The sequence below is a fragment of the Melopsittacus undulatus genome, chromosome 1 (assembly GCF_012275295.1).
Source record: "Melopsittacus undulatus isolate bMelUnd1 chromosome 1, bMelUnd1.mat.Z, whole genome shotgun sequence".
In the NCBI taxonomy this organism is placed as follows: domain Eukaryota; kingdom Metazoa; phylum Chordata; class Aves; order Psittaciformes; family Psittaculidae; genus Melopsittacus; species Melopsittacus undulatus.
In genome coordinates this window covers 5,753,647-5,779,782 of record NC_047527.1, presented here as the reverse complement: position 1 = coordinate 5,779,782, position 26,136 = coordinate 5,753,647, and the positions used below count along the sequence as shown (strand labels likewise).

General features: G+C 41.3%; 1 protein-coding gene across 1 annotated transcript in view; it reads right to left on the bottom strand.

Annotated features, from left to right (window-relative positions):
- COL22A1 (collagen type XXII alpha 1 chain) overlaps window positions 1–25,565 on the bottom strand; it is a 220,972-nt gene extending 195,407 nt beyond the window's left edge. The window contains exon 1 of the mRNA XM_005145496.3: window positions 25,488–25,565. The gene's annotated coding sequence lies outside the window, so the exon portion shown is untranslated. The remainder of the gene's footprint in view (window positions 1–25,487) is intronic.
- Between the last annotated feature and the right edge of the window lie 571 nt (window positions 25,566–26,136).

The window sequence follows — 26,136 nt, the reverse complement described above, 5'->3', positions numbered from 1 at the left end:
AATCAGGCTCATTCAGGTATCAGACTCCAATCCAAAGGTGCTGCAGTTTACACCTCAGCCAGAGGGTGTCCCTATGAGACAATGAGGTGCTGAGATTTGAGCGAGCTGGAAAAGGTTGCAGGGTAAAAAGGGCATGAAAATATCGCCGTGCCCTGCAGTAATTAGGATTTCCTTTTACACAAGTACATTACTGAAATACCGACCAGGCACCCGCCTGCAGCAGGATCAGGATGAGCATTGATTAAAATAGCTATGGAAGCTTCAGCCCAAGGTTTTTCCTCCCGTGTATCTTCTAGGAAACATTGTTTTCTGGTGCTGGGGATGTTAAAAGCAGGTTTGTGGCGGCAGTGAGAGATAGGAAACCAGATCTACCATGCAGAACTTCATAGCTGGGTGCTCAAAACAGCTTTTCTCTGTGTCTGGGCTTGCATCACTGTGAAGATTTATAAATACAGTATTAAAACAGTCTTTGCCAGCTGCTAACCCACATGAGGCAAGGATAAAAGAGGCAGAGCACCAGCCAGTGTCAGTCAGAAGGATGGTGGATGGACAGACAGATGCTGGATCAACAGGCAGAGGATGCAGCGTGACAGGGAGCTCAATGGATGTGGATCGTTTGGTACATGTGTGACTTCTGCCCCAGCGTTAGGACCTGCCTACTTGTCCAGGTCTGAGAGCTGCATTTCTAAGGAGTCATTCCTCTCTGCTCCATGCCAAAACACTTCAAGAGCTCAATTCTGCACTATGAATGCTGAAAGGTGTCTCAGAATGGTCATTTAGGCTAAAAATAGTGGGGAAAAAAAACCCAAATCAAATCATAACATCTGCTTAAAATCTACATTTATAACCTGTGGTGGCTTTCATACACATTTGTGATTCAATATTATCCTTGCATTCAGGCCAAAAAAAACATTATTTTATCTATTTTTACAGCATGAAGAGTTGAAACACGTCTCTAAACATGCAGCTACTTTATGTATGGATATATCAGTGAGAGAAAATTGCCCCGTTCACATCAACAGGATTCAAATCGTGGCAAGGCAGTCTTCAGGGGTATTAGAAGAATGGTTGGAGATAAAGCCTTTTTAGTGATGAGTTTTCCACACTCATTTCTTTCCCACCTCAGCCTGTCACTGTGAGACTGAGCCCAGTCTGAGATTACAGCACCTGATCAACATTTCCCCTTCCAGAAGAAAGGGTCGAAAAGGAGCCAGAAGTGGGATGGTTTAGGCTTCAGAGCCATCCAAGAATAAGAACTTCTGTTTAGTTGACCCTATTTCCAAATGGCCAGTGTGGATTTTTTATTACCATTATTTTTAGTTCAGCCACTCATGTGGGAATAATTTTCTTCAAAGTGGCCTAAGTGAATGTACGTCCTTCAAAAATACCTCCTTTTTCCCTTTTATCTCACAAACATCACTTTGCGTTTCCCTTGTGGCACATTCAGATGTGTTAAGTGATACTGCAAAAAGAACTGACAAATCCTATCATGTCTGAGTTTATTACCAAACAGTGGACTCTGTGTCTGAGGTCCTGTTTTTAATAGCTTAATGGGAAAAAAAGAGATGCATAATTCTGGCTACATGCAAACATGATGTGGGAATGGCATGCAGGCTGAGAAGCATGCTGGTAAACGCTGAAGTGAGCTCTCTACACTTAAAATACAGGCATAGTACTAAGCTATTCATACTGACTCACAGCTGAGCAAACAATATGCAGAAGATAGACACAAGCTCTATATAACCTTCAGCTTCAGGATGGCTTTTTCAAGGGGGGCTGGTATAGAGTTTTAGATCAGTGAGCGTTCGTGGTAAAGCCTCTTTACTTAAGAACAGTAGGTAAATGCTTTGGGAAATGAATGCTTATGAAAAGCAGCATTAAAAAGAAAAAGAGTTGAAGGAGAACTGGGTCTTCTCATATCAAAAGTACTTCAATATTTTGCTCACTGTTGGGCTTCCCTGCACTTTTAAGGGATGCTGCTTTGTCTTCTCGAGCTTTAGCCCTTGAGGATGGGAACAGAGCTAAGACTCGGCCAAAGTATCGCATACATATCCAGAAAGGAACCATAAAGCTCAGCTGCATTTCATCATGAGGTTTATTCCTGTTAGAAACAAAGTTGAAGATTATCCTGATATCAATTTACTTAGGAAACTAAACCCCTGTGTTTGCAAATAAGATGATGGTGTTTTCTATCCTTCTCTGTCTTTTTCCTGCCAGAGCCTGATCCTGCAGGGACACAGAGTGACTTTGTTCTAACCTTGCTTCCCAGATAAGGTGGAATTCAGACTCTATTACCTGTCACATCACTGTAATTCAGGGGACCAGGAAAAAAACTGCTATGAAAGAATGGAAGCAAACCTGAAATGGCACCTTGAAATATAAAGGAAAAAGAAGGGGCAGGTACAAAGAATGTGGCAGAGAAGAAAACTTCATGGCGTTTATAGGACAAGGCATTTAAGCATGAGCACTGGAGAGTCCCTATTTCATCCTCTCCAGAGATTGCTGTTCTGTCCTGGTTTGAGAAATGTCACCAATGGCAAAAACCACATGAGTCAGAGGTGGAAAAATACAGAACGCTTTCTGTGATCTCTCATCCTTCAGAGGAGGGATTCAGCCACAAATATTAATAAAACCAAACATAACACAACTGGAGTCAAGGGTAAGATGGGCCTTTATGGAGCGTGATTTAATAAAACTGCTTATATCTCATGCAAGCAGAAGTTCAAAGACCCTACAGGGACAGTACAAAGGGATTCAAGGCTGAATGCAAAAAAAGCATGTCCAGTTATGGACTTTAGTTTGCTCTTTAACATGTCTGAACTTTTACTTACGTATTGTTAAATAATACACTGAATTGTTCATCTTGCTGTTAAATTCAAGAGGGACTGATGCTATTATTGTGCTTAATTTCATCCATTCATCTGCTGCCACTGAACATCACCGTATGCCATATAAATGCTGAAACTATGGTGGCATTCATAATATGATATTAAATGTTTTTAGTATGCTACTCTGAAGAAGAGCTTAGCCTAGAGGGGAAAGACAGTGTCCAATAATACAGCTTTTCACACACATAAAGAGAAGAAAACCAAAACCCTGGATGCTAATACATCTGACATGTTAGCAGAGTAGCTTGATCGTGCCTCTTCCAACTACTGAACTAAGCAATTTAATTATCTAAATTAATGCTGATATGAGCAGGAAGCCAAGCGTATAAAAGAGAAATGGGACTTTCTCCCTACCCTGATCAGCCCATGAGGTTGCATAACTTTGTTCAGTGCTTTTTAAAGAAATCATCCAATGACATTTTTGGAAGACATGAATCTTCCCAGGCCTGATCCAAAGCCAACTGTAGCTAATGAAAAGAGTTGGTTTTAATGGGCCTTATTTCAAAACCTATGTGAATGATGGAGCAGAAAATTCCCTGTTAACACCAGAGTTGTTCCTCAGGTACTTTGTTCAACTAGAACTGATCCAAAGTGTGCTTATATCAAGGAGGAGACTATCAGCAGCTCCACAGGCCATTGGATGGAGATATTCATGCACCGTTAGAGAGCAGCTCACCAACATCTGCTCCAAAGTGCTGGTGAGGCAGCAGTAGCTGAGAATTTCTTCTCTTTTGCAATATCACATCTCAACTTCTACCCCAATCCATAAAATAAACAATCAGAGCAGAGAGATGGGTAGCATGAATGCCAGACAAAGCGATCTGTCAGCTTTATGGGAGATGAAATAGGGTGGTGGGAAAGCTCAGCAGACCATTCAGACCCATCAATTTGTTTGCCTTAGCTGAACTCTATTACCACCCTGAAGTACTTAGTACTGGAACTACCATGGCCCAGGAATTATTACTATTGCTGTAATTGGAAATAAGTTTGATTGTGTAAAAAATAAAGTTCGTACTGTACAATTAAGAGGGGAAATATAATAAACAGTTGTTTCCTAAGGGACAGGTACCTGTCCAGGAAACAGAACAAGACAAGAATTGAATGTGGAAAAAAATATCATACAGAGAAGCAAAACAATAAAGCAGAATAAATCCTCCCAGAGGGTTTGGATTAACACAGTGCAGGCATTTCCTAATATCTCTGTGCTTCACTTTACAGCTTAGAAGTGTTCTTTAAACTTCTGTGATGCTGCACGTGCATATGCAAGGAAACCTAAGAGAAGGTCAGAATTAGAATTCAGCCACTCCTAACTCACTAACCTATGCTTGGATCATGCATCCCTCAAATTGACCCCTTTGCAAATACATCTACCAGAGACTCTTTAAAACAAGCTCTTGCTGATTGCCTGCCAAATCACTGCAGTTCTAAAATACCCAAAGTGCTAGACGAGGACTTTGCAATGTATTTTTGCCTGCTGCAGCCATGCGGTGTCTGCAGGCTGAAACCTTGATGCAATATCCCCAAATATAAATTTTCAGTGATTTGTCCAGAGGAGGTAACTCCAGATTTAAACTGTACTCTTATGTTTCAGGCTTAGAAATCTTTCTACTGATTGGCTAAGTAAGAGAAGCCCAAAGCTAACCTGAGATAACAAGTTTCTATGATAGAATCTCCCAAATCTTGTGGGTAAGGCACTACCAAATCCATACCACCATTCCCAAATTAAGTGTGCTGCTTCTACATGTTGGCTGTACTCACATGGTGGGACCATTTGCGTGCTGCGTCTACGTCCCAGCTCCTTGCTGGGACAAGACATGGATCTCTGTTCTGTGGTGCTCCAGCTGCTGTGCCCAGGAGAACAGATTTCACAAAGTGATCAGAGATTCATGGAATGCTTTGTGTTGGAATGGACCTTAAAGCTCACCCAGTTCCAACCCCCTGTCACAGGCAGAGTCACCTTCCACTAGAGCAGGTTGCTTCAAGCCCCATCCAACCTGGCCTTGAAAATGGCCAGGGATGGGAAAGCCACAGTTTCCCTGGGCACCCTGTGCCAGCACCTTGCCACCCTCATAGTGAAGAAATTCCTCCCTAATTTCTAATCTAAGTCTTCCCTCTAATGGCTTCTCCAAGCCTTTTAGACTTGGCCAAATGGCTCAAGCAAGTCTTAAGGGCATGCCACAGAGTTCAGCTGTCTCTTGGTCTCCCAACATAACTTACCAGGAGCTAGAAACAAGCTACACCAAGCAATGCTTAAGAAATACCCAGCAGTTCTTTGGCATCATCAACCAGTCTGTAAAAGAAAACCCATACTGCATCATATGAACACGTATTTATTGACCAGTCAAGCGGTAGCCCCATCTCCCTTCAGCTACTTAAAGAGCTTGAATTTCAAAAGAATTTCTGCATCTCAGATACTGGTCTGGGTAAAACACTATTCCATAAGCATATTAGTTAACCTTTTTCAGGGAAAAGACTCTCAGGAAGTTTTACAGAGTGGGGCCCAAGGAATTAGGAGAGCTTACAAGGGGAAGCTCTGCCCATCTGATTTGGGAAAACAATGTCTGGAAAACAGGGCTTGCCCAAGAACCTAGCACCAGCACTTGTAGTGCTCACACTGGCAGTTTCTTTCTCATTTATTTACTAGCTGGCAAAACCAAGAAGAAAATATTGAACTTGAGACTCACACATCAATTTGATACTTTTAGATGCATTTTTTCTTATAGTAAAGTAGCTTTTCAGCACTGCACTTTGTTTAAATCAACTTCTTTCCTCTTGATTTTTATTTACTTTCCTTTGGAAAGCAGTATTCTAAACCTTTTCAGCATGGACCAGGGAACCAGGAAGAGAACAGGAAATTCAAAGTCAGTTAACTTGTCATCATTTATATGGAAGCTATCGTCTCCTACCCTGAAATATCCCCAAATACGTACTTTGAGTCACGTAAATTGCAAGCCATTTACACAGCTGTTAGTATGCATTGTGCCCTGCAGCAGCTCATCCACTGAGGCATAAATATATTTGACTCCTGCAGATACTAATACAATGAATTAGATACATAATAATTTATGAATGGTGATGTACTTCCTAGGAAGGAACACACACTCCAAGATACATCACTCAATAGCAGCTGCACAATTCACCCACCCCAATAATGCCCCAGGCTAAGATAGAAAACTTTGCCCATTGTCTTTTTCCCCACCTCTTTTAAACTTAACAAAACTCTGAAATATCTCTCATGTTGTCACTGAAGCAGGATTTGCAGCATATACATGTGCTAGAATGGGAAAGTCCACCGCCTGCGTGTAATACAAGGCACACTGTCTATTTAGGGTAATGGATAACATCATTCACAGGCTTTCATGAGAAGAGAGTCCAATTCAAACATTTAAATTAACAGCCACTGCTGGCTGCAGGAAGTCCAGATTAATGAGGAGAGATGTAAGCAAGACAAGGATCAAAATGATGTCCACAGAGGAAGCAAACAGTTCAAGCTATAGAAATACTTCTCTATGGAATGGAAAATCTGAGATTTGTCCTCAGATCTACATGCTCAGACTGTCTTTACTGCTGTATGTGCAAAGCATATTGATTTATTACAGTCACAAAAGCTCCGTCCTTTGGCCTAAGCCCTATAACCTGTAGGGATAGTCCCACAAATCCCATTTCCTCTCAACAGAGGCAGAGCTTTTCCAGCCCTTATTAACTATTAGGAAGGAGCCTTTTACATTGAGTCCCTTGAGGCTATTCAATATGAGAGTGCTCTACTCTTACAGCGTCCATTTCCTGCTTTTTATATCCTTATGGAAGTTCTTCTAGCTCTTGGAATGAAACCTAATATTTTCTTTTTTAGTACAGTAGAGGATTATGTCAGTAAAAAGATCCATATGTCATGGCTTTATATAGTCAGCTAGCAAGGAATCGGAATAGGGTAACAGCCTAAATCTGTTTGGAAAATAGGCGACATACTTTCTAACAAAGAGAAGCCCGGTAAATGCATTTCCCAGAACTCCTACTGATGCCAATGCAAGGGAGAATTGCTTTGGATTCCTTGCCTTATGCATTATGATAATAGCCTGGATAAGGATTACCAGAATCCCTGCAAGCTCCAGAAGTGAGCTCATACCAATCGCCTGTCACTCTCCGGGTTATTAACAGGGCTATGCTAATGTGAAATGTACCACACATTCACCCACCACTTCCAACACTTCTGAACTTCCCTAATACAGGCACGTTAACGCCTTCTACTTGCACTATGGGGGTGAATTACTCCTCCCTATGTTCCAACAAATTGATGGCCATCTAATGTCATGAAAGTTTGTTCAAAACCAATGACATCTGATGAAGAGATTTAGTATACTGAAGGACTTTCATGGTCCAGTTTCCATGGTGGTTGGCCTTCGTGATGAAACACAGAACTCTACTGTGGACACCAACACTCAAGCAAAAGTGAAAGATCTGTGAAGAAAAGCCATGGAAACAAGAGAGACATGTTGTTACCTGAGGAAATGCAGATAGCAGGACTACAGCCTCAGCCTTTCCCCTTTCTCAATCTTCCCCTCTTTACCCAGTTGCAGGAGGTGTTGTCCCCTGTGCAGTATCCACTGCCTGAAATCCACCCAAGCAGAGTCTCTCCATGCTCACGCCTACTGAGAACAAGCAATGCCACTTCTCTTTTAACACACAAGAAAGAAAAAGGACAGATGAATGGATATAAGCAGCTTGCAAGCAACCTTTTCCCACTGGGTATTCTAGGAAAAGGCCATTCTGTTCTTCCTTGCTGCAGCAGGGCGCCAGGGTAGAAAGCAATTTATGGTTAGCTGACATCACATCATGGCAGGAAAGCAGTTCAAGAACTGACCTGAAACAATAAAGTGAGGCTGGAACCCACATAGGATTGCAGCTTTTATTTTTTATAATTGTATAACTCTAATCAATTAAGGCAGAGGCAATTCTGGGAAGACCCAACAGAACTCTATGGTTAGACACCTTAACCTGTTTAGGCATCTGCAGAATGGGGAGGTTGTATGGAGGACTTGAGACTGAAGATCTTGGAACGAGTGCCTCAGGCCTTTTTTGGCTCTAATCTCAAATTCTTCTCTCTCCCACAAAAAGGAGCTGGGGCTAAGAGGAGAGAGGAAGATGAATCTCCTCTGACCATAGATAGTCTGCATTGCCGATGTCTTCAGCATCAACACAGACTCCTTTAAATTGAGAGAATTAAGAAGCACGCCTCAGTGAGGCACCAGATTTGAGTGAAAATAAGTTGGATAGAATATCCTTGATGTCTCAGCCATCTCTGCCCATGGCCATCATGGCCATCATCTACATGGTACTAACAGGCAAGGAGAACACACAAGTGTCAAGCAAAAGCAGAGATTTATCCAGTGTTAGAAATCCTAAATCCAAGCCTGAGATAAAACAAACTTTACTCCTCCCAATTTCCAAATGCAACACACAGGAAATCCTGTGAATCTTTCTATGATCCTGGCAGTGGGATATCTACAGCAATGTTCTGCCTTGTCACTTTTCTTGGCATTGCTGCTTATATGGCTGCAAGCAATAGGGATGATGAAGACAACACTTAAAGTACAGCAAATAAAGGTCTGAAAGCTGCAAATTAAACAGGAAAAAACTTGTAGCCAGAAGAAAGCATGCAAACTACCCATATTTTCTACTAGAAAGGGGTCTCATCACCACTGTCACTCACACAGAAAGGATAAGAAAGCAAAAGTTGTGCTCTAAAGCCCATACACTGCTTTCACACCAGGAACTGACAGACACAGAAGGCCTTTCACTTAGTAACTGACAAGAAGTGTCACTACCAGCTAGCTCAGCACAACAGCCTGTCTTCAAGACAACGGGTGGGACAGTGTCAAGTCAATAATCTTGACATGGCTGGAAGGGTTTTGAACCATCTCAACTCACACCCTGACCATCTGCTCTGTTCTGCTTCCTTCCTTTTAATTTTCATAAATAGCTGTAGGAAGAAGTGTGATACCAAGCTGTCTCATATAGACCTGAAACAAAAACTAACTTGATTCCCTTTCCTTACCTATTTGTATGTAATATTCTGAATTTGTTCCTTAAAAGAAGAGATAGTTATTGGTTAGGCTATAGTAGATAGCAAAGATTTTATTATTTACTAGAGGGAGTAAGGACATTTTCAAATGGATAAGGACTCAAAAATTTACAAAGTTCCCATTATTTCCAAAACTGGTGACATCCTTGCATACTGAATTGTTATCTCAGGAACAGGGTATTGATTTTCAGTGTAAGTTTTTTATGGTACAATCTCTCCATCCATGTGTTCTGTTCAGGTGGATAGCCAAGGGCTGTGTGACAATATCAGGAAAGCAGTATTTTCTTCATAACAGAAACAACTAAAAATGAGAGAGACAGGATCAGATGGCAGAACATACTGTAGCTACAAGAAAAGTAAGAGCAAATACAACATTGGGCAGTTTGGTGGAGGGCAAGGGACATGAAGAATAGCAGAAATGGAAAAGAGATATCCATATAGAGAGCAGTGCTAGAACTTCAACAAAATCACATCTGTGCCTTTCTGGACTTTAAAGGTGAATTTAAGATACTGTCTCACACTGGGCTATTTCTGAAGACAAGAGCTTTGGCTGGGATTTACCTCATTATACTCTAAATAAATCCATAGCCAGACTGATTTTATCTCTTTCTAAGGCAGATGAGTAAAATAAGTTAACTACTCACATGAAGCACTTCTTTTCCCTAGATGCAACAAAAGGAGCCTAAACAAACAGCTAAGATTTAGATGTTAGAATTTAAGAGACACTAATACTTCAACAGATGTCTATCTGGTCAAGGTGATCAAGAAAGTCAGCCAAAAGCAGCAACAGCTAACAGATGGTAAAGATAATAATAGGAAACTTTAGCAAGTTCAGAGGCAAGAGGGTGTAAAGACTTGAGTATAAAGTCTAATGAGGAACAGAAGCAGCACATCTAGGTTTCTAAACAGATACCCATTCCTGAATGATGAAAATGTCCTAGGAAAGCAGGTTTGGGTGGAAGGACCAAAGTGGAGCTAGGAAAAGCAATGTCTTTTTGAACTTTGATGCTAGTTTACACAAAGAATATCTTGCTCAGGATTTAGTCCAGTTTCTCTGTGAATTATGATGGATATGGAACTAAAACTATGGAGCCTTCATGGAGTCCTGGATTGCTTAAAGGGTTAATCTTCAGTTTGATTCTTCTGAATCCATAAACTGTATTGGAGAAAGTCAATGCTGATGCTCATCGATCCTAAATACTAGCGGGTAATGCTTTGCTCTCACTGACTCTGCAGGTAAAGTCAGGAACCTGGAAGCCTGAAGACATCCTCAGCAGCAAAATAAAGCTTACAAAAAGATACTGAGTGCCTTAGTCCTTTCTATACCTCTTTTGATTTCCTGTCACACTGAGCCTTAAGCAGGTAGCTTTCTTTGCTTTCCTTTTGATGCCAAGTAAAATGCCATAGTACTGATCACCATGGTAGGCAGAGTTGTCCGTGAATTTACCCCATATGCAGATGAGCAAATATTTCAGACACAGTTGTTCTCTGAAGAGTAACTATTTTCATCTATATCTTAATGCATGTTTTAACCTACATGTTTTATGTTCACTCTGCATGTCCATGTTTGTGTGTTTAATCTACATGCTTTAATCTACATATTAATGTATGCAATGTTAATGTTTCCAATCAAGAGAAGGGACTGTGCTTGTTTTGCCTGTTAGCAGAACTGACAGTCCATTTTTTGTTAGATAAACCAGGTGTTATAACTGTTGTATTCCACAGATACATAAAATACCTCATTTAACTTACAAAAGTGTTTTGTATTCATCTTGATATATTCAGGGAACAGCTCTAATTTATAGATTATTACAGATGAAAGGGGAGATCATGTGCAGTCTGACCTCCTGGCCAACATAAGTACAAAATTATTCTTGATAATACCAGTATCTCATCTATATCTTGTACAAAAGTTGCAGCATTTTTCCTTCTCTAGAGAGCCATCAGTCTTGATTTATGAGACACAATATTCCTGCACCAGAACCAGGAAGTTACTTAAGTGCTCAGTTACCATCACCCAATGTACTTGATCTCTAGAATGAACGCATTTATCTTCTGTTTGCAGTGTCATGTTTTAATATGAAACCTTTCCCTGGCTTCTAGGGCCCAGAATAAGTGGGAAAGCTGGTGGATAATAAATGATTTGAATGTTTTTTCCCTACTAAGGTAAAAATGAAACCCCACAATGCTATTAGCTATAGGCCTAAAAAGAACCCCAAACAGACAAACAAATAAGAAATGAAATAACATGCTAGTTCAGCTATATCAGCAATGTTACATTTGTGTAATAAAGAGAGGGGGAAGGAAAGAATTCTCAAGATCAACATAGAACCTCACCTTTTTCTGCTCTTTCCACAAACTCTAAACACTGCAGCAGCTGAAATGCTTTATGAGAGAATCCAAACACAAGGTGATGCTGAAGCCTCGGACTAAGAAAAACTATGTATTTGTGTACCACTAAACAGTAAGTACCTCAAGAAGTTCTCTACAAAACCCTGCTGGTAGCTATAGCAACAGAGTTCACTGTATTTTTACCAGAAAGCATTTTTTAAAGCTAGTGAAGAAAGTACATTTTTCAGCCATTATTTCCCTATCTAACTTCCAGGCCTGCTTTCCATTCAGCTTCCACCCTTCTGCTGCCACTTGGCATGCATGGCATGCGAGTTGCTGGGGTGACTCCCAAATTCAGGGAAGGAATTTTCACTCCAAAATCCAGCCGGCTTCAATCTACGCTGCTGAACTGTGGCTTTCATTTCACCATGCCGGCATAAACACTTACATCTCTCAGGCAAATCGGACATCTGAGAAGAATTACACTTAAAAGAAATAACTGGTGTAAATCCCAAACCACTCAGATTTATGGGAAAAGAAATAATCTTTATGAACCCTAAACTGTTAGATCTGGGGAAATATTTGATGTGTGAGAAATCTGGTCTTGCTGCATTTACTTATTAGCAAGAGCTGTAAAGCAGCAACATTTCAACACTGCTTGGAATATGAAAGCTTTAGAGAGCCACTGTACTTAGCTCATAAATTACACCTTTGCATGGCACAGCTTTCTGTATACATTTGGCATCATACAGTACAATAGCCATGTTTGATATTTACCCGTTGAAAGGGATTTTCCAACCCCCTGTGGAAATAGCTATGTGAGTCCAGATGATAGAACTGCTGCTTTCCTCTATTCACATTAACCACCTGAGCAGAAGACAGCTGTGGGCTTAACTCCTCTCTGGTTCTCCCATCTACACTGAACACTAGCTTTGACTCGCAAGTCCAAGAGGTAAGTGCTTTAACTCTTATGAGCTGCATGGAACAAGTAAAAGATTGGAAGCATAATACGGGACTTTAGTCTTGGTACAGACCTTCCACTTCCAAAGTCTGCGGAAGAGTGTTTCTCAGAGGAAATGGCAAAGCATATCTGCTCTTGCACCCCTTCTCACTGACAATAGACCACTTCTTGCTTTTCCACACCACTGCATTAGTGTGATGTAGTGATTCATCTATTCACATGTAGCAGCTTGTCTAACTTGACAGTGACTTCACTGTCAAGAGTTCACCAAAATCCCCACAAAAATCCTTCACAGCATGCTATTAGATTTCTTCTAAAAGCTTTGCTTTGGAAGAGTTCTTATAAAAGGTGGTCCACTACTTTTATAAACCATTCAGTTATATCCATAGGAATGACACTGGATAGCCATGAGACCACTGTTTAACCTGGTTTTGCATGACTCACAGGTGAAGTCCCTGTAAGGTTGGATGCATTAGAAGATAAAAAACAATGTTAAAACCTATAATAAAGGTTTCAGCATGGGACTTTTGATATCCCCCTTAAGCTAGAACAAAGCAATCTGCAATTCAGTGTAACAGAAATGCTAATTCTTCTGTCACACATTGCTGTGATGTTATCACTGATATTATTCAACATTCCAATATATTAAAGAATTATGATACCTGGAAAATATTCACAAGTTGTCATCTTGTTCCTAATAACATCCTAGAGGCAAAAAGATTTCTGTTCCCCACATACCAATGTAAAGAGTGTCAGCTTTATGAATCCTGCTTATGAATTACATCAGGGAGACTGAGTTTCACTGGCAACAATTCAAGAACAGGAAAGTCAGGACGGCAAAACGGCTTCAAAGGAACATGAGTTATTGGAAAGATCATGCAAGTGCAGGCTAAGTATTCAGACTTAACACATTTCAGTCTCATCACATTCCAAATAGCAGGAATCAATTATTTTTCTGTAGCAGCAAATGTCTGGTATCTCAGAGCCTGACTCCATTCTGATGTGCAGCTGCAGCTCTATGTCCTTGCGTTACTCAAAAAGACAAATCAAAACCAACACCAAAACAAACTCAAGCCCCACTGGAACCACACTAGTGCAAAGCATGAATAGAGCTGCATAGACCCTGATGCTGAGGCTCACCCACCTTTCTGCAGAGGACAAGCTCTTGAAATAAATGTTACCAAAGCATTTAAATCCGTTCAACAGTTAGTATAAGATGACCCTTAATGAGAGACTTCCCTTCAACCACAGGTTATAAATAGGAGCATTGCCTTTGCATAGTGTGAATCTCACAGTGAAGGGAGCATTCTTAGTGGAAATGCAAAGATTTATTCTAGGATTGGATTTTGTTATCCTGTTTCTCATCTTAAGAAAAGAATGAGAGGAGGCAGAAGCGTTTTTCCTATCGCATGGCTCTCGGCCACGTTAAGACCTACCTTATTTCTGAGCTCTGTCCCATGCAGAGGAATGCATTTCTGGAGGCTACAGCCCTGTGAGTAAATATGCAGGGAAGGGCAGGATGTGGGCAGAACTTGGGATCTATTCTACCCCTCCCAGGGACCAAAGTAGCCTCACAACCACCACAAATGCAGAAGAGAAGGATGGTAACGAAGGGCTATCCCTGCTGCGGTGCCTCCCATGATTACTGCTTGGACAGCATCTGCCTTCACCTCCTGCCTGGCCTGGGACAGCACACAGGCACTTCTTAACATCCCTTTTATCTGCAGACAGATACACCACTCTCTGTGCTGGTCCCAATATCAGGAATACACCAGTATTGGGAATACACCAGTATTTACAGCTATCCATTTAATTCAAACTGCTGTCTGGCAATCAGAGGTCAGTGGCTTTTGGGCTGTGATTTGGATTATTTCCTAGTGCCATCACCTAGAAAGAACATTGCCATCTGCTTTTGCTATAGGGAGCAGCCTGAGTGCATTAGTTTTCCGTAACTTGTCATATACATGTTTTAAAAACAGATTTTTCACCATTTTAAACATACATATTTTGACAATTATTGAAAGCATTTTACAAGTTCTGCATTTTTAGTACTTCAAGTGTTCCTACTGAACTCATCACATCATTGGAAGCCAATGCAGTGATTTTGGGTTTAAAATACCACACCCTGAATGTTGTGAATCAGAAGTGACCACAGCCTTTGCTATCTCTGCTGATTTAGTAACAGCCCTGAAGAAAGATCAATGTCCAGACAATCCCACTGGTATCTCAGCACACCTCTTAGTGGATTAAAGCACTCCATATTTTTTTATTGGGATGACAGAATCTGCCCCTAAATAAAGACATCATGGTAGGAACCTCAATAAATTGGGAGTCATTTTCCACTTAAGTCTGTATAACACCAAGCAAACTGCTGAAACCTTAAATTATAGAATAGTTAGGGTTGGAAAAGACCTTAAGATCATCCAGTTCCGACCCCCCTGCCATGGGCAGGGACACCTCACACTAAACCATGTCACCCAAGGCTCTGTCCAACCTGGCCTTTAACACCTCTAGGGGACAGAGCATTCACAGCTTCCCAGATAAGCATTGTTAGTGACAAAGCCCTTCTTAGACCTCATGGATTTGTTCCCAGAAAACACTAAACCTATAGGAAGGATTGCATTAATTTTCCTATCTTTATTTCACACTCTGTTCAGACATTGTTTAAACCATATCCCAAAGAATTGATTTTTAGTTCAAGAAAGCATCAATGTGAACAAGGTCAGAGGCTTTTCCCCAAGTGACACAATGATGGGCTCCGGGAAAGACATCTATGCTTGAAGTATAGAGTTGGATATAAAGTAATCCCTGAGTTCCCATTCATTCAGAAAATCTACTTATTTTCATCACTAACTTTCCTCGCTAAAAGTTTGGGATTTGGGACCTCACAGTCTGTGACATAGAAATAGGCACTGAGAGAGAGATGCAAGCTGCTGGTTTTATACATGGCATCAAAGGAAGCAGGATTTTCATTAAGATGCATTTGAAAATGCATCTTAAAATATTCACTTCAGTGGCACCATTGATGGAAGATTTAAGTGTTTACTGTGCTTCAAATGTCAGGCTACTTTTTTTATGTAATAACATATGGATACCCTATTTCTTTTCTCCTAGAAAATGATAGCACAACCTATTCAAAATCTGCCCCCAGTATCTAATACTTGACAACCTCCTTTTGCAAATAATAGCTTTTAATTCCCATTCTTACCACTTTTTTTGTGGTAAATAACAGAGTGATTTTGTACCCCAGGAGATGAAATCCATAGTCTTTTGTGCTTCGGTTTGACTTCTCCAAGAAGACCACAAGCTTTTGTGATAAACCATGAGTTAAAAAGGACCATCTCCAGTAAAATAGAAGACTGCACAACTCCTGTGGCTGAAGGACTGTGCTGTTTCAATGTGAATCAAGTGCTTTTTAAAAGGACAACGCAAGCCAAATAATCACCCATGCATGTAGGAAGAAAGCTCTGCTCTTGGCAGCAGGCAACACACTTGAAACTTCGAGAGAAGAATTAACTGGTGAAAAATGACTCTTTAAAACCCAGTAAGACAATATGGATCTAGTGTAAAACCTGTGAGAGCCTCCTGGTCACTCCTTTACTGCTCAGGAGTCTAGATGCTGCTCTTGGCATTGTCACATTCCCAAGCAATGTAAGAACCTATGGAGCAGAGGTTTTCAGGAAAAAATGTGAATTAGTCAATGAATAAACCCAGGCAGATGGTGGGACAAATAGAGGTAGGTTGGACAAATCCATTTCCCAAATCTTCTTTTAACTTGCTTTAGTCTCCTGAAGTGTAAATGTGTGTACCCTCACCTCAGATCTTGTTTCAGTGATGGTCTCTGTTACAGCACCTGGGGGATTATTTGCAGGGAGCAGTTTAAAGTCAGGCTCTGCCCTATAGAGTTACCCATGGTAGTTCCTCCAAGGTTCTCCATTCTGATGGAGTCTTTGAAAGCCCTAAAATAAAATGACCCCTCATCTGATCTTCGGGTGCCATCACCCCCTCAAATCTTCCATCGAGATACATCTTCCAGCAATACTGTTTATGAACTGAGTTAGCAACTGGTTCTGGAGAGATTAGAAAAGGGTGATAAACAGGCACTTCACCCATCACCTGGTGTTTAAAATGCCAGGTTTTAACTCAGGGGCTTGGACACTGAAGGTTTTACAAAAGTTTACTGTAACAGAGTGGGAATTACAGTCAGTCCAGGAGTCCAAATGTTATACCAAAAGGAAAACTTTCCCACATTATCTATGCTGCGACAGGAGCAAAGTGTGTCCTGTTTACCAGGCATGATCCTTGTGCTTAAAGGGTTTACAATCTAACAGAGAGGATTTCACAAATCCCCTGAGTACACAGCCATAAACGATTCTAAAGGGGTTAATAGCCTCCTCACACTTCCCATTCTTATGGAGAGTAGTGAAGGAGAACAACTCTCCTATCAGCTTCACAGCCATTCAGTACAGCAGCATGTCACAGAATAGAAAAAGGATTAACACTTATCTGATCAGGCAAACATGTTAGCTAAACAAGAAGAGCTGGTAATGAGGCAGAAAAGTTGTATGCACAATGGTATGGATCCTCCCACCCAGGCGTGGATCAGGAGTATGTGTAATAATGTAATTTAATAGAGAGACTACGTAGATAATCCATGCTCTGTAGAGCCTCGTAAAGACAAACCAGAATGAATAAAAATTATCCCATTTATAACAAAAATAAGTGAAATTATCATTTAAGTGTCTGTTTCACAGGAAGTCGTCACCATGTTCTAGGACTTTGCTGAATGGTTTCAATGCAAGAGAAACACTGTCTTCATGTCAGTATTTTCTTAAATTGGCTACAAGGGGCAACTAAATCAACCCAAAGGATAGTATTCCCCAAGACCAGTGTAATCCATCCTCCTGCATGGGCCCTGGAGAAGAGCTTTCTTAAGATACTGTGCAGTCCAACAGCCTGATACTTCCTATATCATCCATACATGGAGGAGCACTTAGCTACATGACATCACTGTCTCACTGCATATGTCCTGAAAGATCCTAGATCTGATACCTGGGATAAAAATGGCACATTGGCCTGCTGCAACTATTCCAGACCCTCCCATTCACTTTAATCACTAGTTTTAATCAATACAGAACTTTTCTGCAGTGCTAATTTACTGAGAGAGATACACCACTGACTCTTGGTCAATAGCCATGATCCCCCCAGCAAGCCTGTGGGGAATGCAGTCTTCATAGTTAACTACTGAGCGATGCTCTGAGGACTTATTGATATTATGGTGATTCATCTGACCAAATACAGAGATTTACAGTGTGTTTGTATCTGAATAAACCACCTACCAGCCCTTTGTAATCCATAGAGAGGAACAGACACTTCTTGGGAGTAATACATTTCAAACCAGTCAGATAGATCACCCTGCAAAGCCTCTATTTGTCTTCACTGCCTCTAAAGGCAGTGATGGGTGTCTGGCTGATCAGGAGAGTCTCCAGCAGATATCTAGGACTAGGGGAGGTGGCTCCTCATGACATCTTGGGTGGAAAAGGCCTGTCTCTAGACATAATCATCCTCACTGCTCGAGGCAGAGAGACCCAAGAGAGGTTAAACACCACACAAACCAGCGGCACAGTCATTGCCATAGGGCTGTGCCCATCCATGCTACCACAATGCCACGGCATTATTTGAGCGAATTCAGTTGCCAGACTTGGCAGCACTGGGGTAACAGTTGGACTCGATGATCTTAAAGGTCTTTTCCAACCTTGTTGATTCTACAATATGATGAATCTTCAAGTCATTAATGAAGAGAAAGGCAAGGGCATACAGCTAAGGGGATACACAACAGCAGTTAACATAGAATTGTTCCTCCTTATTTCTGGTGGTTTGGTTGGTTTTTTTTCCTTATGAATACTGAAGACCTACAAAGCTGCCAGGAACTCCTCCAACTTGGGATACAGACTTCCCAAAACTCATTGTACCTACAAGCTCCCTCTGTGGCTTCCTTGTCTGGCTAGGACCTGCTTTATGGGTTATTACCTTCAAAACTCATCTCTTTTTGAGAGAGACAGGGAGCAGAATCATAGGCATGGAAATGACAAGAAATGGAAGTAAGGGTAAACAGTTTTAAGCTGTATATCATAGCAGTGGAATCTGGCATAAGGGTACTTTATTCTTCATCTGTTTCACTGTGTGCTATCAGTCCTAGCTCAGAAACTGCTGAAGGGAAGGCAATTTATCTTCATATAGAGCTTGATCAGATGATGCCCTGGAAATCAACATTTCTCCAATTTCTTCCTGTGTCAAAACATCTAAAACTAGTACTTAATGTTATAGCCCACTCATAAGTGCCACAGCCCTCCTGGGGTCATGCCCCATCATCTGGGAACAGCTATGAAGGGAAGTAAAAAGGATGTTAAGGGAAGAAAACTTGACAATAGAGATACAAGGAAACAAAAAGTCGAAGGCAGCAATAAAAAAGGCTGAACAGTGAATTAAAAAGGAGAAAAAGAAATTACTCAGAAATACACAAATAATTTGACTGAAAAAAACCCAGAACAGAAAATGCACTCAGTAATAAACCCAGGGGATGGCAAAGAAAAAAGCAAAAATAAACCCAGATGTAAACCGTTTTAATTCCAGAAATCAATCATAAAAGCAGTTACCTGTATATAATCAAGATAAGCCTCCAGAAAAACATAAAAAACACTCTTAGATATACTCTAGAGGTGGTACCATAATTAAACAGCATAACAGGATGGGGGAAAATTGCCTTGAAACAACTCAAGCACAAGATGGTTTATGAAATGTCAGACTTGAACAAAGGTTGTCAACCCATCTGTTAGGAGTGAGTAATTCTCTCCTGCCTCAGCCCCCCCCAGAGCAGTCAGGCAGTTTTATTACCTATGGTAAAGTATTGCCCTTTACAACGCAACTGATTGTTTTGCTTAGTTCCTGCTGCAGGAATGTGAAGTCTCTAGTCATGCAGAGCTACATCATGAGGTCCCATGTTCAGACTGAGAGAGTCCTGGGCTATGATGCAACAGATCATTGAAATGAAGCAGATTTGAGCTTTACCAGTGCTCACACAGGAGCAGATGAATTTCAGGTGCTACAGAAGGGCTGTGCCTTGCTGCCTCCTGGCAAGTAATGAATTAATTTACCAGTGAGGAGTTAAAACCACTGGGCCTGACCACCCTGCTGAGATCAAGTGAATGGGATTTGCTAAAGATGTTCAGGTATATTTTGCACCCTTCTCTTATCAAGTACTACAGTGGAGTGAAAACCACACATTCTTTTGCATTCCCATCTCTTATTCATAGGTGGAAGAACTGACTGTGCACAGGTTCAGTGACTTGCTGATGGCTGGGCAGCACATCTGCGAGAGAACATCCTCTGTCCATAGCCCCTGACTACAGTCCAGTGGGCTTCTCAGCTGCAATGTTAAGGCAAAATCCTTGACTTCACCTGCAATTTACTGACCCCCGATGAAGCTTGATGGGACTTCCACTGAGGGGGAATCACAAAACCTTCAGCAGCAATTGGAATAACCCATAAGGAAAACACCAGTAAAATGAAGTGCATGATGGAAGAAAATAACAGGGTGAGTTTCTGTCCAAATATGACTTGAGAGTTTCTTAATATATCCATTTTCCTGCTCTTTTCCTATTCTACCTACATATGCTGCCGGGATTTCAAAATATATCCCCAATTTCTCAGTTTCAGTTCAGTGATTTCAATAGATGTTTTCTTCCTCTTTCCTCGTTCCCAAAACTTGAGCTCTCATGTTCCTAAACTTCTTTATAACAGTTGGTAGTACTCAATACAAAGTGATTCATCAGGGTATGTCACTTTACTGTGGAGAAAAATGGCTCTACCACTGAACTGGGTAGCCGGTTGCAGGGATGCTGAGTGTGCTTTGACATGGGTACCAGCTGTTGCTTCATTTCTAAGAACTGCAGTGGTAATCAAGACAGCCCATGCAGATTATCTGTAACCTTTATCTGCTGATGAAATTGGAATTACTGAAGTTCTGTTGTACAAGTGTAGTTAGTTTTAAACTAAACGTGGAGCCAACAGAAATTCCTCCTGGTGCACTCACCAATAAACTTTCCAGCTCAAAGAAAATCTTTGCAATTGATATACAGAATAATTCTTCTTATGACAATCAATATAAACCTGGTTTCTCTGGAAAGAAATACCTGGATGCTGCCAATAAGCACATAATCCAACATGGCTAAACAAACAGCACTGAGAAACTGCACTTGGATAATAAACAATTAAGCCACAACTGAGTGCTGGCTAAGCTTAGATCAAAGAACATGAGTCCAAACCAGCTGAAAGCTACTCATGGTTTAAACATCCCCTCAAATGCCATGTCAAATATGTAATTTTTGCCATTTTTTATTAAAAACACTGAAGAATCAACATTTAGGAAGTAACAATAATCAAATTGACTGTTTAAACTGAACTCAAGGGATCCTTCTATTTTGCAAAGAATCAAAGATTAATTTCTAAGGAACTGAATCAGTGCAAAGTAAATAAATTCTGATAAGCTGAGGAAGGATAGCTTACATCTACTGCATAGCAGATAAGCTCTGTGATAGCGGTATTCCCTGAGCAAAGGAAATCCAGACCACTGCATAATCAGGACTGACAGTACTTGCAAAATATGACCCATAACTCAATTTCATTCATGCTTAATGAATTGTCAAGGCTAACACAGCTTGGAGAAGCTTTCTGACAAGCAACCAGATCAGCCCCAGGTTTTCAATGTTTTGGCCAGCTCTTCAGCTGTGTATACCCTGGTGTGGGATTTGTGACTGCTCGGTGGGCTCTCAGGATGGGCTGCTGCTTATTTCTATAGCGCACGAGCTTGTGAGCAAGTGCCAGGGCTCACAGTGTCCTCTCTTTAGTGCTAAATTGCCTCCATGCTGTGGAAGAAACACTGGTTTTATATTGTTTTATAGGAAGAAGCCTTTTTAAAGTCAAAATACTCCCAGAAATCTCAGGCTCTTGTTTGTCACTACACAAAGATACCAGGTATTTGCTATGAAAACCCCAATGTAATGAAGAATAGCAACTCAGCCTGCTTTCGTTCTTCCAAAGCACAGAAAATCTTTGGGTTTAGTTTGTTTCTAGCAGCAAAATGAAACAAAAGCTACCTCACTACTTGCATCACCTGTGACATGAAATGAATTTTCCACTACCAGGAGGAAGTAACATATCTATTGCATATCAATAATGTTTAATTGGGGGGGTTGTTTCTTTTTCTCCCCACTCCAAATTAAATCCCTAATCTCTACCACAGTTCCTGCCAGATGATGTACCCACCATCTCTCCTGCTACTGTCAATCTTGAACCCATTTTCCTCAAGGCAATAATACTCTGTCCATATTTGTTCCTTGCTGGATGGAGCAAGGATATCTGATTATATTCTATTAAATCTCCTACAGATATTTAATCTTCATAGACCTTTTGATAATGCTCAAAAATAAAAATTATCACTATCACGCCCCTCCCATCCTCATACTAGGAATGAATGAGCAAATAAGGGTGTTCAGGGGCATCTTACTGCTCTCTACAGCTGCCTGAAAGGAGGTTGTGGTGAGATGGAGTTGGTCTTTTCTCCCCAGTAGCAACCAATAGGACAAGAGGAAACTGCCTCAAGTTGTGTCTGGGGAAGGTTTAGATTGGGTATTAGAAGAATTTCTTCCCCAGAGGGTGGTCAGGCATAGGAATAGGCTGCCCAGGGCAGTGGTGGAGTAACCATCCCTGGACGTATTTGAAAAGCATGTGGATGTGATGCTTCGGGACATAGTTTAGCAATGGGCAGTGTTAGACAAACCGTTGGACTCAATGATCTTAAAACTCTTTTTAAACCTAAATGGTTCTCTGATTCTGTACTTCCCAAAAATTGGATCCAGCCAGCCTCTCCTTGCAACTCAAACTCTGGAAATGTTACCTATCATTATAGCATATATTACTCAATTAAGAAGGAATCAGAATATTTCCAACTAATAAAAACATTTTTTTTAAGATCTCAAGGTCACAGCTGATGTAAATTCTCCTAATATTGTCTCTCATTCGCAAGTGGAAGAACTGACTGTGCACAAGTTCGGTGACTTGCTAAAGGCTGTGCAGAGCATCTGCCAGAGAACATTCTCTGTCCACAGCCTCTGACTACAGCCCAGTGAGCTTTTTAGTTGTAATGTTAAGAAAAAAACTCCTTGACTTCACCTGTAATTTACTGACCCTTAGTGATGGGACTTCCACTGAAGGGGAATCACAAAACCTTCAGCAGCAACTTGAACAAGCCGTTAGAAAAATACCAGTAAAATAAAGAGCATGATGGAGTAAAATAACAGGGTGAGTTTGTGTCCAAGTATGACCTGATAGTTTCCAATATCTTCATTTTCCTGTTCTACCTACATCTGCTACAAGGATTTCAATATACTTCCCAAATTTCTGTTACAGTTCAGTGATTTCTGTAGATGCTTTCTTCCCCTTTCCTCATTGCCACAACTTGAGCTCTAATGTTCCAAAACTTCTTTGTAACAGTTGGTAATGCTCAAAATAAAGTGGGCAGTATAAAATAAGGACCCGGCCTTACTGACTTTAGACTCATTCGGCTACAGAAAGACCTGCAGGAATGGCTCCTCTCTAAAGAGCTGGTTGTAAAGGCGGAAATGCACTGCCACATCTTCCTCACTAGGGAAAATAGCTGAAAAGGCTGGGAGGGGATATTTCAGTGTCATGGGAGACAAGACATAAAGTTAATCTAAGAAAGACTGGGGAATTTTGTGTTGTCTGAACTACTAAAATAGCCCTAATACTAAAGTATCACCTGTGTTATTCACATACGGTGGCACATACAAATCATTGATACAATGCAAGGGTTTTGTTAAAGGTTTCGCTCCTCACCCTGAGAAAGAGAAAGAGTTTAAGAATAGTTGTTAAAAGGGAGGTATTGCCATCACCCAGCAGTGATTAATCAAAACAGGTTGTAGAAGGAAGGGTTGTGAATGACAAATTGAAAAATCCTTTCAATCTAACATAATTACTGAGTGAATCTCAGAAACATATTTTCGCAAGAAAGTTATCACGTGCTGGAAACAAAAGCGTTCTTTCATTCGTACTATTTTCAGTATCATAATCTCCAGAATCAAAAGCTAGCTCTGGCATGTAGCAATGATGTTTGCCCTAAAACTGCACGAAATGTCAGCAGAAGAAAAGACTTATATGTATGTATAGGTGCTTCAGACACACTCACCCACACGTCTGGGTCTCTGAGCTCAGGAAGATTCCTACAGACCACTGGAACAAACTAATTCTTCCACCTAATTCCTCCTCCATTGAGTCCCCACTGGGGACCTTGTTCTTCCACCATACTAACATGAGTCATATTCATGAGTCACACTGATGCTTCCCCCACAGTAAGTCCTTCATCAGATATACTATACCAGCTTATACCCTCTTCTCATTCATGGTATTGGTCTTACTCATATTTGAAAGACTAGTATTTACATCAGTAAAACAAGCAAGATTTGACCCCAGGCTGATCCCAGAAGAGAGTGGTACCATTATCTGCTCTTTTGGAAGTCAAAACGCCTAGTTTCTTCCTTTTGCTTTCCAGTGTGTTGAGGACTGCCCTGGAATGATTCTACACAAAAGCAGATGACATTCATCACTAGGTAGGCTGCCTGTTTCTAAGTTCAGAATGGGACTTTTAACTTCTCCAAGCCTCAGTTTCACCACAAAGGACCCCAAAACAGCTCTTTGCCTCTTATTAGAAGCAACAGCAATGCAACATATGTACTGAAGATAACAGCAAATCTGCAATACATATTCAGAACTTTCTTTGTAATAATATTCCACAAACACTTCTCTGATGCAAATTCTAATATATGTACTTGATATGTCTTACTAGAAGTTGCTTCAGAGCATTGTCCCATCTGTGGACAGAGAGCATAGTCTTTGTATAGAATCATAGAATAGTTAGGGTTGGAAAGGACCTTAAGATCATCCAGTTCCAACCCCCTTGCCATGGACAGGGACACCTCCCACTAAATCCTGTCACTCAAGACTCTGTCCAACCTGGACTTGAATACCACCAGAAGTATCACAGTGGAAAATATGCATGATGGTAGGATTGAAACTTCAGTAAAAACTACTAAATGCTTACTCTTTAAAAAAAAAGGGAGCTTTTAAAACAAAATAGACCTTACAATCACCTGCCCAACCTATTTGAGAAACTGCTTCTACTGTTTTATCAGTGGGTATTTATTCTTCAGTGTTTACACAAACTCCCCCAAATCAGATGTCTAAACACACACCCATCAAAGAAAAAGGGAAGAGATTCAGGCACGCATCTAGAGTGATCCTAGGTGCAAATTAAGCACACAGCTACACCGATAGATTTTGCAGGTGCGTCTTCCTGAGAATTGCTCCATCAGTGTCCACACTGCACAGATGGGCTGTGTTATTTTAAGGTCTTAATCAAAATCAGTGCAAACAGGCAGAGCACTGTATGCATGCTAATGCCTGTGGAACATCAGCTGGGAAGCAGTCAGTACACTTGCTTTAAGTATACCAGCTATGTAAAAACACAGAAGTGAAGGAACTGCTGAATTGGACAACTTAGAGGAAGCTACAGGCTATAGCTACAAAGTGGTGCACAGTACATTCGTGATGCATAGGAAACGAAGGAAACATCCTGCTAACACCCATGGTGGTCCTGCAACCTGACAGAGTGCCACACAGAGCACAAGAAGGTGTTAGGTCATCAAAATCCCAATTAGAATTAGCCATGAAAACAGTAATTATAATGTAGGCATCTGTAAACCTCCTGTCAGCTCTGAACTTTTACAATGGCTTTCTTCAGTGAAGGCATTATGCATTCCTCAGTCACTGCTTCATCATCTGCAACGAAGACACTTTGCATCTGCTAATCACAATTCGAGGGCTGAACCAGACCTAATTCAGATGACACCTAGCCAAATATGTGGTCTGAAAACTTGTTGGCCAAGGGAAAGACCAAGGAAACGCAGAGTAAGAATAATGTAATACAGTTCCTGCTGGGTTCCCTTTGTAGGGCAGATCCTGTTCCTGCACGTCTGCATACTTAAAAAGAAAACACTCTTCTAAACTTGAGCTGCCTCCCTGCACAAGTGAGACATGGAAAGGACAAAACAAAGGTGTTGTCCAGAGTCACAGTGCCCCCAGAACGTCCCCTTACCTGCAGGAACACAGCACTACCCAAATGGTACCTGGTGCCCGGGTCCTGAGCCGCGCTCAGCCGAGGTGTCAACGCGGGGTTGTCAGCCCAGGCAGGACGAGCTGCGAAGATGGGCGTGCAGGGACAAGAGCACAGGCACAGACACACACAGACACCCCCTGCGCACACAGGTTCTCAAGACTTGCTGGTGACAGGGAGGGAATGGGCAAAACTCGGCATCTTCTGTTCACGCATCCCCGTCCTGGTGGGGGAAAACAGAGGGAGAAAGAGGGAAAGAGGGGAGACGAGGAGAAGGGGATGGAGAGAAAGAGAAGAAATAAAAGAGGAAAAAAAGGAGAAAAGACGGGAGAAAAGAAGAAAGGAGACAGACAAGAGAGGAGACAAGACAGGAGGAAAAAAAAAGGAGAAAAAAGGGGGGGAAGAGGAAAGAAAGGAGGAAAAAAGGCGAAAAGAACGGAGGAAAGTAAGGAAGAAACAGAAGAGGAAAGAAAGGAGAAAAGAAAGAAAGAAACGGAGAGAAAAGCTGGGGGGAGAGAGGGGGAAGAGGAGAGGGAAGAAAGGGGCCCGAGCAGGATGCGTTGCAGCAGCGGGACCCGGCGGCAGCGGGAGCCAGGCCGGGCGCCGGGGCGGGAGAGGGGCTGGTCTGCGG